Source organism: Peromyscus californicus, unplaced genomic scaffold (assembly GCF_007827085.1).
Source record: "Peromyscus californicus insignis strain IS unplaced genomic scaffold, ASM782708v3 Scaffold_8__1_contigs__length_139910024, whole genome shotgun sequence".
Taxonomy (NCBI): domain Eukaryota; kingdom Metazoa; phylum Chordata; class Mammalia; order Rodentia; family Cricetidae; genus Peromyscus; species Peromyscus californicus.
Genome location: NW_026294606.1, coordinates 42,437,508 through 42,442,226, shown reverse-complemented (window position 1 = coordinate 42,442,226; position 4,719 = coordinate 42,437,508). Strand labels below are relative to the sequence as shown.

The following is a 4,719-nucleotide window of genomic DNA, read 5'->3' as shown; positions in this document are numbered from 1 at the left end:
ATTTGGTTGAATAGCTGTCATTAGTTTTAAAGTAAAGTTAATGTTCGCAACATAAAAAGAATCACTGTTATTACTGAACTGAATGGAAAGTCCAGTGTTTATTAGTAAAACGTGGAGAACTGAAATGTAGGAAGAGGGAAAGAAGATAGAACTATGGGTTTACTAAATTCCCTGTATTTTTTAAGACATTTAAAAGACATGAGAGGTTTTCCCAGCTTTAATGTTATCATTGACAAATGAAAACTTAATTTCTAAAATATGCGGGAAAGCATCAGAACAATTTGCCAATGTAATAAAAAGAAGGAGAAAAAAAAAAAAAAAGCTACGGACCCTCAAAGGGCCCCAGGGCAGCGGCGCCAGACACCACTACACAGAACAAATACTTGAAGGAGAGATGGGAAAGTCAGAAAAATGGAGTGGTGGTTTCTATTGAGAGAGGCAGAGCTGGAGGCAGTGACCAGTGTTGACCTGTTTGACCCTGGGCTAAACCCTCTTCTTGGTGTTGGGGAACAGGGCAGATGCCGTTTCCTGCTCTCATGGAGCTTGGAGTTGGCCGATGAAGACAAACTCCAGAGAGGCAGTAATGATTAGTAGAACTGATTCGTTGCCACCACCCCCCCCCCCCCCCCAAAAAAAAGAGGCCTGGTACCTTATGGAGAAGTTGCCGTGGAGACCAACTTAAATTTGGCTTCTAGCACTTTTTATTCAGGAGTGAGAGAAACATGAGAGGCCCCCAGTCGGCAGCCACTGGGAGTGGGTGGGCCAGGCCCCACTAAGATTAACTAGTACGTGGTGGAGAGAAGGTAGAGAAAGAGAAGCAGAGTGGTTTGAGCACAATGAAAAGAGGTGGAGGTGGAGATGCCAGGGTGGTGAGGAACAGCCTGATGTGAGTAGCCATCGCTGATACCTGAGGGCGTGGAGATGTCCTAGTCTGTGCTGCCACCAAGGGCCATGTTTGGGTCCACAGTCCTGCAGCAGAAAGGGTCTGGGTTAATGTCTGCGGTCCACATTACCACCAAAGGCCATGTGGACGCCCCTGGTCTGGGCTAACTGGCCCTGCCCCTTGCCTGTGCAGTGTGGGAGAGCTGGCCCTGTCCCTTGTTGTCTTTGGCACTCAGGTGACCTGGCACTGCCCCTCTCAGGGCGATGCTGGAAAGCTGGCCCGGGTGGTGTGGGTGCAGGAGAGCTGATCCTGAAGGTGTGATTGAGGAAGAGCTGGTCCACCCTCCCCCCTTGCCAACTGCCATAGGCAGGAGAGCTAGTTCTGCCCCTTGCCTGGACAAAGCTGGAGAGCTAGCCCTGGTGGCACGGGAGCAGGAGAGCAATTCAGCTACCTCCCAGGCCCAGATCCAAGGTTTTGAGTTGGTTCACCCCTACACCTACCCCATCTAAGAACTGCCAGAGCATGGGAAGGGGCCAGTCCTGCAGAAACAAAGCTGTAAGATCTTCACGACACAGAGCAACAACAGGATACCTGAGGAGAGTTCCCATGAGGATCCAGTGTTGATGGCGTTAGAAGAAGCCAGAGGCCTCGAACAGACTCAGTACAATGAACATTTGCAAGCAATGCTATTTGGGCAAAAGGATATACTGGGTGACACACTCAAAGCTTCCATGTAGAGATTTTTTTTTTCATTTTCATTTTTTATTATTTTCTTCTTTGTTTTCTTTGTGTGGCAGAGGTTGCAACGGCAGAGGACAGATATGGAAGGATCGGGAGATGAATGAGATAGGGTACATGATGTGAAATTCACAAACGTTGTGTGATACTTTGATTGCACCCTGATGCTCCCGAAACTGCCAATAAAGTGTGTTTTGAATCAGAGGGCGGAGCTTGCTATTAGCTGAACAAAATTAACCATAGAGGTTTTTGAGGACTGAGGACAGATGGACACAGGAAGTAGTAGGGTGGGCTTGAGATAGGGTCTTGGCCCTTTGGGATGGAGGAATGAGAGCGAAAGGAGGTCACTGGTCGCTTCTCCACCGCTTCTGTGATCATTCAGATTCTTACCCCAATATCTGACTCCTGAGTTTTTATTGATAAAGAATAATTAGATCAATGCTTTACACAAATCAACAAAAAAGTTTAAAAAATACATAATAATAAACTAGGAAAGATAAGGGAAATGTTTAAAACTTTAAAATAAAATGATAAATTAGAATGAAATCAATTTCATATTAAAACAAATATGAATAAATGAACTTGAAGCATTAGAAATGAATAAATACATCTTAGTTAAATAAACCACAATTTTTTAGATTATTTTTTAGAAACTCAAAATTGAGAAAAGTTAAAAATAATAAGATGGAAGGAAAGAGAAATATAAACAAGCCAACAAAACAATGAGGTTAATGAAGGTTCACTAAACAAAAAGAGGACAGGAATGGCAATCATCATCATCATCATCATCATCATCATCATCATCAAAGAAAGCTGAAATAAAGAGAAGTACCAAATGGGATAAAGAGTTGCTTTATATTTTTGAACAACAACAATAATAAAAAATTGTCTTAAGTGATGTTGAATCTATCCAAGAATCACATAATATTAAAATATTGAAGAGCCTATTAGAAACAGGAGGAGTTGATTTAAAATAAAGCATCTAATAGAATACTTTAATATGGAAAAATAAATTACAATGGATTTTAAAAATTAATATCACTAATAACCTCATATCTCAAACTAGCTAGCTGTTGTGAGTTACAATTATTAAAATCATCCATAATATATTTTCAAAAACCAATTTCTTAGGCTATAAAACAGATTTCACTAATTCCAAAAGAATCATTATATTAACCAAATTTCTCAAAAACGACACATTATCAACACCCCAGCTTCTAAAAACAATTATTTGCAAACTGAAACTAATTACTAAGCAATACACTCCAAGAGGAAATTCAAAACGCAGACAAGGATGACCGGGAGTGGCTATCACCAGGCGCGGAACGTCACATGTAAAGAGGAAACAGTTAAGTTACAGCAGAGACACTCCATAGCTCAGTCCTCCTTGCATTGGCTCACAGTCCTCTGGAATTTTGTAGCTCAGTGGCCTGAGCGTGTGTGCGCAGGTGTGTGGCTTCAAACAACTCTACCCATCAAGTAGCTGAAAACTATGCATCCTATCCTACCCAGCCTGGGCAGGGCTATTCCCAACCGAGCAGTCAGCCCTATGGCCAGTAAGTAGAGTTACAATGGTTACACCCAGTCAGAGCAGCTACAGTTCTTCTTATGGACAGACACAGAACACAGTCAGGCTCTTGGGACATGGTTCCACTGGAGGCTATGGCAGCAGCCAGTGTTCCCCAATCTTCTTATGACCTACCTACCTCCTACCCTGCCTATGGCCAACAGCCAGCTTCTTCCAGCACCTCAGGAAAGTTCCAGTTACGGTTCTCAGAGAAGAGGCTGTGAGCAGTGGAGGCTGTGGCAAGCAATCTGACTATAGTGGACAGCAACAAAGCTGTGAACAGCCGCAAAGCTCCTATGACCTTCCTTGGGGTTGTGGACAGCAGAACCAGGACAGCAACACCAGTAGAAGGAAGTGGCAGAGGCAACTGTAGCCAAGATTATTCCTCTGTCCATGGTGGCATTGGTAGTTCCGGCGATCAGGACCAGAGTGATGGTGGTAGCTATAGGGGAGTCCAGCAGGACAGTGGGGGCCATGGTTGGGGTGATGGAGGTAGCTACACCCACAGCAGTGGTGGTTATGAACTCAAAGGCCATGGAGGTGGAAATGGCATGAATGTAAGTGACCCGAGTGACTTCGATAAATATGGTGGGACTCTGGATCAAGGACCACATCACAATTCCAAACAGGCAGGATAATTCAAACAGCAGTACCATCTGTGTGCAAGGCCTGGGTGAGAATGTTAAAACTGAGTCTGTGGCTGATTATTATGTCTGACAGTTTGAAATTATTAAGACAAATAAGAAAACTGGACAGCCTATGATTAATTTGCTTTCAGACAGGAAACTGTCACGATGAAGGGTGAGGTAACAATCATATTTGATGACCCACCTTCTGTTACCTGGGCTATCAAGTGATTTCATAGTTAAAAAAAAAAACTCGCCGGGCGGTGGTGGCGCACACCTTTAATCCCAGCACTCGGGAGGCAGAGCCAGGCGGATCTCTGTGAGTTCGAGGCCAGCCTGGGCTACCACGTGAGTCCCAGGAAAGGCGCAAAGCTACACAGAGAAACCCTGTCTCGAAAAACCAAAAAAAAAAAAAAAAAAAAAAAAAAAAAAACTCTCTAGGAATCCTATCAAAGGTTTCGTTTGGTACCTGCAGGGCAGACTTCAGTTGGGGCAGTGGCAATGGTTGTGGAGGCTGACGGTGAGGAGGACTTATTGGCTGTGGAGGCTGTGGAGGCTGTGGAGAGGGTAGCATAGTGGTGGTGGTGGTAGCCGGGGAGGATTCTCCAGTGGAGGGGGCAGAGGTGGCAGACATCAATGAGCCGGGTCCTGAAAGGGACCCAATCCTCCGTGTGAGAACACGAACTGCTCTTGGAGAAATGAGTGCAACCCGGGTAAAGCTCCTTAACTAGACGGCCAGGAAGGGGACCAGGAGGGTCTCATAGTGGGGTAAGCACGGAAATGATCAATGTAGCAAAGGAGGATATGATCAGCGTGGCTACCAGGGCTGAGGTGGGGACCTCGGGGCTTTGGAGCAGGACAGGGTGGTGGGGACAAAGGCTTCTTTGCCTGGTTAAGATGGGCTC

The 4,719-nt window shown here is 45.0% G+C and overlaps 1 pseudogene; it reads left to right on the top strand.

Moving 5' to 3' along the window:
* Positions 1–836: 836 nt before the first annotated feature.
* Positions 837–4,045, top strand: LOC128104517 (RNA-binding protein FUS-like; annotated as a pseudogene).
* The last annotated feature ends 674 nt before the right edge of the window (positions 4,046–4,719 follow it).